The sequence below is a fragment of the Alligator sinensis genome, unplaced genomic scaffold (genome assembly GCF_000455745.1).
Source record: "Alligator sinensis unplaced genomic scaffold, ASM45574v1 scaffold119_1, whole genome shotgun sequence".
In the NCBI taxonomy this organism is placed as follows: Eukaryota; Metazoa; Chordata; order Crocodylia; family Alligatoridae; genus Alligator; species Alligator sinensis.
The window spans coordinates 1,179,037-1,191,224 of NW_005842386.1; positions in this window are offsets into that span (position 1 = coordinate 1,179,037).

The following is a 12,188-nucleotide window of genomic DNA, read 5'->3' on the forward strand; positions in this document are numbered from 1 at the left end:
GTCCAGCCACAGCTTATAACCCTGAGTCCCTCCAACCACGTCACACAATAAAACAGGTCCCAAATCTTTCTTCTCTTCCTCTCCTTGTACTACAAGGAAAATGTCACCTGCCTTGGGCTGTAGATCATGTCTATCATTTATGTGCCTCTTAAACCCAGGATGGAGCCACATCCTTGCTAGGAGGAAATCCCCTCCACTGTATTGCAAGATGCAAATTAAATCCCACGTGTTGAAGTGGACTGGCCCTTCCTGGCCCTTCTATGTGCTTTTCCCACCAAGGGCATAACGCAATCCTCCGCGACTGTAGACTAATGTGTGCTGCAAGGTAGGAGTTAAGATACATCAGGTTAAGACCAACTACACAGCAATAACCTTACACTTCTCACTAATAAAAATGTTGCTTTATTAGGAAACCTCTCCCGAAATGACTGCAAACTCCATCCTTGAACCATGACGCTTATGAAGGGCTGTGCAATATAGAAGCCGTTTGTACAACCGCTACAGCTTTATTGGCATTACAAATGTATGAACAATGCTACAGGTCATGATGGCCAGTAGATGGTGTTGTCCATATTAATGTGTGAGATCTTGAGATGCTCATATACCTAACACCTCTGTCCCTTCTATAGAGACAACCATACCAGAAATGAGCTCCATGTTGGCAGATCCCTTCTATCCACACAGACCACCCTTGACCTCACCAGGGTTATGAATAAATGTATGGGTCTTTGGGCAAAAGTTATTGCCTTAGCCACCATTTCAAGCAACTTGAATCAAACATTTTTTTATTATTTTTTTTTGCAAACAGCACTAAGAAAGCATTTGGGTTTGTCTGCAAAACATCACACTCCTCTCTGCATTAGTTTCTTTATTGGTATCTTTCAACTGCTGTGATATATTCCTTGAATTATACAGAAATCCTCTTTCTAGTAATTGCTTTATTACTTTTATTCTGTCAGGTAAGATCTGTTTGTGCTCTGAGGAATTCATTCTTAGCAGTAAAAGAAATAACTGGTATGTCACAAGGTTTCTCTCTGCTCAGCTTCTTGCATCTTTGCTGATGTGTATTCATTTTGCCAGTAACAGTCCACTTGCAACTACAGGGCATCAGAGTATACTCAAAAAAATTAATGAACAGATTTTAAGTTGCAAATCTGTTTGTAGACCAAAACAAGAGCATATTTGGGAAACAGATACAACAAAGCATATCAAATCATATTGACTGACTACCCACTGACAAGGCAACCCCTTAAAACTAATGACTTTCTGCCCAACAACTATTCAATGCAATATTGACAAATGGGACATCTGTTTATTCAAATATTGATTCCAAAGATTGTACAAGTGATGGCAGTTTGAGTATATGGAGAACGAAACCATGCCTTTCAAATACCAAATGCACCTTTCAATCACTGATACAGCTCTATTAAAAATAGTCTCGGCCAAAAAATTGATGTCTCTGATTGCTGAAATTCAGTATGTAAAGCTAATCTCCAGAAGAGGTTATCTTTGACCTAATGTGATATCCAACCACCTCAAAAAAGTCCTTGATAGTGCATGTATCCATAAAACGATTTGAATATCAGGCAAAATCTCAAAACAGCAGCCTGTGGCATTGTTTACAAAAGTGTTTTCAGTGTATTGCTTTTTATTTCTCATTTGTGCAGTGTTTATCTGTTATTAAGAAGCCATATAAAATCCATGAATGATAAAAAAAATAACAAAAATCCCTTTATGATTTTACCAATACACTGCAATTAGGAGAATTTGAGGGTATTCTTCAGAATAGTTATGCTCCAACATCCAACATTTGGAATTTCTACTCTCTGCTCCAATCCTTGCCTATGTTTCTCAGTACCGTAGCTGAGGGAAGGCTACCAGGGCAGCAGCCCCAGTTGCCACCTTTGTGAAGGGGCACAAAAATAGGCACTGCTGCCCGCAAGCAGCATGGCAGCAGGAAGCGCTGCCCCTTGCATTGCAGCTCCCTGGGGCACAGAGCTGCCATGCTACACCTCTTAATTGTGTCCAGTATGAGCGGAGGCGGTAGGGAAAAAAATTACCCACATTTATTCTTTTAGTATGCTATTGCTTCTGTCATGTTCCTTATATGCTTGGATTTTTCCACATTTCTTTACTGTAAAGTACCACGCAAGAAATTTAGTGAAAAGGAGCACTAACAAAAGTAACGTTCTGAGCATCATACGTAACTAAAGCCACTCTTTGAGATATTCAAGACAGTTCATTGATTCACACACACACACACACACACACACACACACATGTATTAATAAAAATAAGTAACACCTTATCTCACCATGCAGTCAGTTGCCAGGTTCAGAAAGCACCATCAACGGCTGCTGGATTCATTAACATCGCTCAACAGTTGATAAACTCCAATTAAACTTCCATCTAGCACTTCCCATGCAGAAGCAATATATGCGGGAGGTTGGATCCGTGGGATAACCTGGCTTGATTTATAGTAAAAGGAATTGACCCCTGCCTGCATGTGGCTCATTAAGGCTGCCCAGATATGTCATCCTGAATTTTTCATGCTGACCCCTCTATCTTCTTTGCTTAGCCAAAGTGCTCAGTCAAGTCCATCCTGCCAAAAAAATTCTAAACATGCAGCTGATCCCGAGCGCTTCTCTTGACCCTGGTAATGCTCAAAATAGGAGATGCTAAGAAATGCTTTCAATACCTGGATTAATCATTTCTTTTTATAACTTTCTTCTGTGCTCTGCGGGGAATAACCAGCACTTTAAGAACCCCATGAAGCGCTCTAATTAAATAAACACTTTTTTTCCCTTTGCCTGCTCTGAAACAACTGCAGCTACTATGGGGCAATCTGCATTGTGAGTCCAGAGCAGTTAGTCAGCAAGTGTTTCACCTCTGGCCTAGCACTGCCATCAAACCACATCCTTCAATTCTTCCTCAGCCCTTGCGGAGCCATGCAAGATGGAGTAAACATGCAGGACCTCACGGGGACATATCTGCATTATGGAGCTCTCTGGATTAGAGAGCGCCTGTCTGCTATGATGCATCTTTAAGGGTGCTTAACTCCAAGGTCAGTGCAGAGAACAAAGAGGCTCCTGGCTCTGCCTCCTCGCCGTCCCTGCTGGAGCGTGAGGACAAGGCGAGCACTAGTCCCAGCACTGAAGGAAAGTCAAAGACTACAACTGTGTCTACATTCAGGGCTGGGTGCAAGGAATGAGGAAGACTCCTTGTGCTTCTCCTCAGATGCTCCTTATTTACCCTCAGAGCAGCTGGCCAGAACCTAGTCCTGAGGAAGGACTGTAGGAGTTGAACCGCTGACCTGAATGGCCATTTTGCCTATGTGAGGACAGGGCAATGCCAGGTGCTGAAGCATCATCTCTTATTTGGCCGGGATGATGTAGTTGGGGTTGGTACTGCTTTGAGCAGGCGGTTGGACTAAGTGACCTCCTGAGGTCTCTTCCAACCCTCATTTTCTATGAGTCGATATTTCAGTGGGACAACCTTGCATAAGTCAATGCCACTCAATGGCTGCAGAATCTGATTCTGAATATGGTATTCCAGATTTGTTCCACCACAACACGACCAGGTCACTCACTGTCTTGACACTGGAGCTGAGGCAGATGTCGTCTACCTGGACTTGACAAAGGCCTTTGATACAGTTTTGCATCCTATTCTAATAAAGAAGCTAGCAGGCTTGGATGCTTACACGGCTTGGAGTGGATGCTTACACGGTCAGGTGGGTGGCAAACTGGCTTAGGGAGCGCACCCAGAGAGTGGTGGTGGATGGGTCATTTTCAACCTGGAAGGAGGTGGGCAGGGGTGTCCCACAGGGTTTAGTCCTTGGACACATATTATTTAATATCTTCATCAGTGATTTGGACGAGGGCACGGAGAGCACCCTGTCCAAGTTCACAGATTACACCAAGTTATGGGGCAAAGTTAACACACTGGAGGGCAGGGAGTGGATACAGGCCAATCTAGACAGGTTGGAGCAATGGGCAAAATAAAACAGGATGCAATTCAACAAAGACAAATGCAAGATACTCAACCTGGGGAGGAGGAATCTCCAGCACACCTATAGGTTGGGGGACGACCTCCTCAGCAGCTCAGCGGCTAAAAGGGATCTCAGAGTCATAGTTGACTCCAAGATGAACGTGAGCCGGCAGTGTAACGAAGCCATCAACAAAGCCAATTGCACTTTATCATGCATTAGCAGATGCATGACCAACAGATCAAGGGAGGTGGAGCCCCCCCCTCTACGCGGCATTGGTCAGGCCACAGTTGGAGTACCGTGTCCAGTTCTGGGCGCCACACTTCAGGAGGGATGCAGACAATCTGGAGAGGGTCCAGAGGACGGCCACTTGTATGATTAGTGGCCTCCATGCAAGACCCTAAGAAGAGAGGTTGAGGGATCTGGATCTCTTCAGCCTTCACAAGAGACACCTGAGGGGAGACCTTGTAGCAGCCTATAAGTTTTTCAAGGGAAGACAACAGAGAGTTGGAGATGTGCTATTTACCAGGGCACCCCTAGGAGTAATTAGGAATAATGGGTACAAACTAGTGGAGAGTACATTCAGGTTGGACATTAGGAAGAAGTTTTTCACAGTAAGGGTGGCTAGAATCTGGAACAGGCTGCCAAGAGAGGTGGTGCTATCACCTAACTTGGAGGTCTTGAAGAGGAGGCTATATAGTCACCTGGCTGGGGTCGGCTGACCTCGGTCCTTTTCCTGCCAGGGGCAGGGGGTCGGACACGATGATCCTTTGGGGTTCCTTCCGACTCTACAGTCTATGAATCTATGAAACACTAAATCCAAGTGGCGACTACATCAACCCTAATTCACCGGGACAAATCCTATTCTCATCTCTCCTTGTACCATCTGGGCAGTCTCAAAACAAGGTTGCAGGTGAGCTATAAGGGGAGACAACAGCAATCTTCTGAATCATGCTAATGCTGCCTCTTAAAAAGGCATGTGTGCAATGTTGCTGTGGGTGTCAGACTCGACTTCTTGAGGTCCCTTCTGACCCCAGCATCTATGAATCCATAATTCTTCAGCAGCAATCACCATGCAAAGCAGGAGATCCCTGCAGAGCTTCTAAGACACTGAAATGATGAGCATGAACTTCTCACGGTACTAGGATAGCTCCTCAACCAACTTGAGCTCCTTTGCACAACGAAGCCTGGCACAGTGCCATGCAACAGTCACAATCCTACAGGTTCTCATCTCAGGTGCCTTGATAAGCCAAGGTGATTTTTGCCAAGACCTGATGGCTTTCTGAGTGAAAATGAAGCCATTTGTAGGCTTGTTTCCTGGCTCATATGGGGTTTTGTTTTTTTTTAACAAATTGGAACAAAAGTGGACATTTGCCAACGGGATTCCTCATAGGTTTATTGTCAGAGGCTCCGATAAGGCAGGTCTGCATAGACCAAATACCTCAACAGCCACACCTGCAGTCAGCTAATTAACTCTGCTCCGGTTTAGGAATGGCGAGCATCTTGATTGGCTACTGGGAGCATCATCTATCCATTTAGCACCAGCTGGGGCCCTGGGTTTGCAGGCCAGGCAACAGTTCTCACCCAGTTCGCTGTGGCAAGTTTTCTGTCTTGTTTTCCTGACTCCTGATCCTGGTTTTGGCTTCTTTCTGGACTCTGGCTATACCTGTGGGTTGGTTTCCTGGCTCCTGACCCCAGTTTAGCTCTGCTCTTGGACTTTGCCCTGTGGATTATCCCTCATATTGGTACTCGCATCTCATCTTTGGACTGTATTGTGGACTCTGCACCTGGATTGCCCTCTCATTTGGTAATATGGCTCCGATCCTCTGACTCAGCCCTGAGCCCCTGCTTTTCCTCAATGGTTTAACCATTAGAGAAGACTGCCTGGGCCCCAGTCCCTTACACTTACGGTTCAGAGTTCTGCAGGTGCAGGGCAACATTGTCAGCATCCCGAGATGGTTTCAAGCTACATCTGCATATGCCCTCTCCACCCTTTCATTTAGTTCCATAGCCAATAAAGCTAAATTCTCTTTTGTGTCTATGTATATTTGCTCCACCCTTCCAGAAGGAAACCCAGACTTTTTTAACCAATTTTTTATTAAGAGATTAAATAAAAGGGGGAAGGAGGGGAGGGAGAGGGAGGAAAACTACTCTTCTAAAACATGCTGATAAATCATTCATCATCTATTCTATTTAGGTTCAAATACTACATCCATCACCATGGTATCCGAGTGCCTAATTATTATTCTTGTAAAGTAATGCAAATGCTGACTCCATAAGATTTTGTCTGCTAATTCAAATTTTCCTGTAGGGCACTCATTACATTTTATCAGAGACAACAACTTGAAGTGTGTTTTCACATCAAGTCTGAGCCAATACAGTTCATACTACAAATCTCCATTGGAAATTGGGGACTTGAAGAGGAGACATTTTCGACATCTGGGAGGATGAATAGTCCTTTCTTTGACAAGTACCTCCAGGATAGATTATTACTGATGTTTTCTTACTTACAATCCAGATGGGAGTTTGCTACAGAAAATGTCTTCATATCAAGGGTTACTTCTGTCATTGCAGGGTAGTGCAGAGATACCAAAAATAGCTTTAAATTAGTTCATCCAGGTACCAGTGGAAGTTCAACCATGGCATGATGGTAAAATTCAGCACAAGCTCAATTATTCTGCTTCTCAGGTGGGTTTTGCAGCCTGTCCTTTAGCTACCATCTAGACAGTATCACTGTGACTGCGAGTGGAGATGTACCACAAGATGTGATTTATACAGAGCAAGACTAGCTTCCAGTACTCAGCAGTTAAGACTCCTGTATAACCAGACCTTTATTGTGGGATGTGAATCAAGATGCATTTCATTGTCACATCTCACTTACATAAACTAACTCTACGTGCCACGTAACATCTTTGAGAGAAGAGGATGTCTACAGTGGGAGTAAATGAAGATGTTATCCATAAACAATATACTGTTTTATTAAGGATTACTTTATTAGCCTTCTACTTCATGAATGCTGTGATGTCTGTGACAGTTAACGGACCCAGTCTGGTCTCCATTTCTTAGGCTGCAGCCTTATTTAGATTAATTTCTGGTTGCCAAGAGCAATTTCAGGTAAATTATGATCTTTTTGTCCTTAAAGGAACAGTGCTGTCATTCACTGGGTATCACTTCACCGTTGCAGGAACAGGTCCTCACACCACGGCAATTAGTGTAACACAATAATCACCAGGAAAATAGCCTACATCATTTCTTACAGAGCCAATGCATCTCTCAACAAAAATCCACAATATAGCCAATTATTCCTGAAGGTTAATACAAAACCATATTTAGAGTTTTAAGAGAGACAGACATATGGGGGGGGGTGTATATAGATCTAGATAGATAGGTATAAAACACCATATTATATTTCAAGAAAAATGACAACCCCTCAAACAAAATCAGCAACAACAAGGACTCAAGGCCTGATTTCTATTTATCCCACTCCACCTTTAATCAACTTGGTTAGAGTAAAGGAGCATTAGAGGAGGAATAAATATACTACTTAAGGGGTCGCTACACTGCCAGAATGGCATTAAAAGGACATTACTGTAAATGAGACTCAGATCTTCCATTTCTTCACAACATAAGACCATGTTAACTCCCATTTTTAAAATGCCTAAACATATCACAGCCGAGTTGCCCTGAACTTCTAGCTGTGTAAACTGGTTTGTCCTTGTCCTCCAGGAATAAAAATATTAAGGCCAGGATGTAAAGGCCATCCTGTGAGATGTCATATAATCGTGTTATACAGGGAAAGGGAAGTTAATGATAGCCTGATCCTACAATTCTTATTCACCTGAGGATTGACTTCCCTGACTTCATATTGTCTATAAGCTTGAATAAAGATTACTCGGTTAAGTAAATATAGCACTCTCTCACCTTCTGGCTTTGTAGGATTTGAACTGGGTATAGATATCTGCAAGTAATTCATAGAGGCCACCAGCTACATGCTTTTAGTTATATGGTAAAAAAATCATTTTTCAAAGAAAGCCCTGACAAGCTACCATGACATGCCGAGGTCGTTTTTCAGTGGGAATAGATCATCGCAGCTGCACTGACTTTGTTGCCAATATATACCAACTGATGCTCTGGCCCATCGTGCCATAATTTGTGTTATCTCGAGAAATCCTCCAAGTATTGTTATATCAGTGGTGTCCACAGTGCCTCATATACAATGCCAGCCACAAGATGAAAAGTCTCGAGAGCGCATGTGTCTCTAATAAATAGCTCTTTTCATGGTGGATCCCACAAAAGCTTGTTTATCTTCATAGTCTGTCATCATATAACTACATATCTCTCCTTGGCATGGGCTCTGTGTCAGCTTGCTGAATGTTAACATTCCTTGAATGTATGCATTATTCCTGCCACCGCCAATATTAAGAGGGCTCTAAAAGGCCAGAAAATCCTCTAAAAGGCTAATTTAATGTAAATTCTAGCAGCACTCTGTGCTCACTACAGTAAATCTGTAATGCTTACACAAATAGCCCCAGTTTATTTGGCTTAACATTGTCATTTATTATTTGCAGCACTTCTAAGCCCTAGTCATGGACCTTACTGTGTTGGTTGTTGCACAAACAAGCAACAAAAGATGGCCCCCGTCTCCAAAGCGCTTTCAAGCTAATAAGACACAGCAAATAGCTAGAGATAGACAGGGGAATGCAAGGAAACTATGAGATAATAATAGCCAGTCAGAGATGTAGTCGTGTTAGCATATCAATAGCCTAACCATTGTCTGGATTGTGTAGGCAACACAGCAAGAGAGACTACAGTAGTGGTTCCCAGCCTTGGAAAATGCGAGCTCTTAGCTTTCACTCTTTTTCTGACTATGGAAGAAGAACAGAGCAATTCTTCCGTTGCAGAGAACTCAGAAAGGCCGCAGCAGGCCCAAATGTGTTTGGCACGATGGATTTCTATTTGAAATCTCTGGGTTTATCTTCCAGGGGTATAGGTTGTAGCTGTGTTGGTCTAAGGACATAGGCAGACAAGGTTCTTTTAGTAAATCTGATATCTTTTATTAGATCAACTCAAATAGCTGGAAAAATTCTTCTTTGCAAACTTTCGAGTACAAATACCTTTGTCAGGCTGATGACAAGTGATTTGTACTCGAAAGCTTGCAAAGAAGAATTTTTCCAACTATTTGAGTTGGTCGAATAAAAGATATCAAAGTTACCAAAAGAACCTTGTAAGCCTGGGTTTACCTTATGAATTGTGTGCAAGTGTTTGCACACCCTAACACTGCGAATATTGCATGGAACCCCACTGCCCTCAAAAGGATCTCACAGCACCCCACGGTGCCAGCACACCCTGGTCGAGAATCGCTGAACTACATTCATACCATTTCCTGCCTATTGCTCCTGAGCCACATGTACTAAACCTGGAAGTGAGAGAGTAAAGCCACTGTGGAGCACCCTTGCTTGCTTCTGCTCTGGAGCCATCTGGTTTAGGTGTGGTGGAGAGCAATGTGGCAGGGGTATGCTCAGGACAGCTTTAATGGGATTTGTCTCTCACAAAGCAGAAGCAGGTGGGCATGGCTGTGCCTCTCAGGTCTGTACTCACCTGCAGCATCCCTCTCTAGAGAGCTCTAGGAAGGGATTTTAAGGATGCTATTGAGAGAGCTTACAGAGCCTAGAGAGAAAGCATCAAAGGTGCTCGTTTGAAAACCTAACAAGTAGCCCATAGGGCTGGCATCATACTCCAACTAGATGTGGGATTCAACCTCTTGATACTGAAGGATGGATGGTAGTGGGAGGGAGAAGAGGCTGCAAAGGGCCTTAAAGTGAAGAGAAGCAGCTCATGGTTGTGCAATAAAGAAAGGGGGGCAGGGGAGGGATACAAAGACAGAGGCGTCGTGCTCAAAGCAATGGGCACCAAAACTGATTTTTGCAGCAATGTTCTGAATAAGTATGATGAGGACAGGTTGCATTTGTCAAGGCCCAAGAAAAGGATGTTGCCATAACCAAAGGGGGAGGATGACAGCCTAGGTGACAGTTTTAACTGTCTAGATGGATGCAGGAAGAGGTCATGGAAGACTGAGATGGAGGGGACAGTCCAGAGACAGAATGAAGAGGGAAGGAGTGAAGGAGAAAGGAGGAAGAGGATGGACACGAGGTTAGGAATGTGGCACTACAGGGAGAGGCACTGGCAGGGATGGGTGTATAAGGACAAAGACCCAGGGTGGGGCACACAACCACAGACAAAAAGGAGAAGATGGGGTAGAGGTGGCAGGATGCGAGACCTAGCTTTGTGCTACTGGGTTAATCTGAGGGGAAAAAGATCAAGAAGGAACTGCAGAGAGTAGAAGATGTGCTCCACTGTCATGTGATGGGTGCCATCAAAACCTAAAATGATCTTGTTCCATCTTAATTACTGCTCAGTGAGATTGTGGCACTAATTCCCATCTTCTCCTCTAAAATTGTCAATAGTATTGATGATTTTTTTTCCCTTTCTTTTTTCAATCTTTTGGAATCAATCTCTCTCTGGGGTTTGTTGCAGCCAAATTCTGATTGGAGAAATAATTCTTGCGTTAATGGCTCTGACATGTGTCAGAACAATGCTCCCTCACATAGCTATGCTATCAGTTGTCAAAACTAAAGGGAGGAGAGGGGGCTGTTGTGTTAAAACAGTTAATATTTATTTAAATGTGTATTCACATACATTACATAACCATGTATCTGCATGTTAGGAAAAACAACATTTCCTAATCAGCACTTTATGGGCGCATCCACACATGCAGGCATGTGCACTTGCAGCAGCTCAAATAGAACTAGTGCAAATTTGAGCCAGGGCTTTTTGCCTCAGCACATGTGCCCGGACATGCACTTTGGTATGGGGCAAATTGCGCTACTTGGGGCAAAATAACCCTGCCTGGCTCTTCCCAGATCTGCAGCCAAGGGGAGCTAGAGCCCGGGGCCAGCACCTGTGCTGTCCCCAGCAGTATAAAAAGCTGCCCTGTCCTGTCCCCAGTAGTACAAAAAGCTGCCCTGGCAAGCAGCTCAGGGCTTCTGGGGCCCAGCCAGTTGGTACCTGGGGACACTACCCCTTGTGCCAGCTGGACTGCTGAAGCAGCCCTGAGACTTCCCTGCAACCTCTACCCACTGCAGCAGTCTGGCAGTGGGGCCTGCTGCCACCTGCCAGACCCAGATGGGGACTGCACAGCCAGTAGAGGCATCTGCCCCTAGGTGAAGCCCGCTCCCCCTCGGGGCCAGCTGCCAGTGGCTGCAGGGTTGGCCTTTGTGCAGTACTAGTGCCATGTGTGCCCCCTGCTCAGCCATCTGGCAGCTATCACCCAGAAGATGTTCTAGGTGTGATGGCCTGCTTTGAACTGACAAAGCATGTTCTCCTGGCCTCATTTGGCCAGGAGGTCTACCACAGCCAGCTGGGTCCCAGGTGCCAGCTCTGAGCAAGCAGGGTCTTGCCACTGGCCTCCCTAGCAGGAATTCTGGTGTTCCCTATTGGAAAACTGAAAAATCCCCGATAAAAAAAAATCCCAAAGTTACTCTGTTAAATACCCTGAAATCCATGCTCCTCCACAATTAAAACAAAAGACTATATATGAGAGAGAGAGAGAGAGAGAGAGAGAGAGAGAGAGAGAGAGAGAGAGAGAGAGAGAGAGAGAGAGAGAGAGAGAGAGAGAGAGAGAGAGAGAGAGAGAGAGAGAGAGAGAGAGAGAGAGAGAGAGAGAGAGAGAGAGTGTTTTATTGATATATCTACAGTGTTAAAGCAAATTTGGAAGCCTACCAGTGTGTCTATCATCATAATAAAGTGAATTCTAAATACCTATATATTTTGCTGCCCCCCCTCAGGGGCCAAATGGCCCCCGCAGGAGCAATCCCCCCTGCAGGGCCTACATGCCCCACCCCTGCTTGCTCACCCAGCCCCCTGGATTGCTGCCCTGCCTGGCCCCATCCCCCACTGGCTTGGGGGTGGGGGCAGGGGGGCTCAGGGGGGGTTCCCCCCATGGTCCTCTCCCCCTTCTTCCAGCCCCCCAACCCCTTACTTACCAGCACTGCAGCCCGGGTCCAGCTCCCTGCTTGAGCAGGCAGCATGCTTCAGCACCAGGGTGAGGGCCAACCATATAGATGCTCAGGCAGCCAGAGCGTCTCTCTGGAAGACCCAGCCTCTGGTTGCCCCATCCCATGCTACCTCTGACCTTACTCTTTCC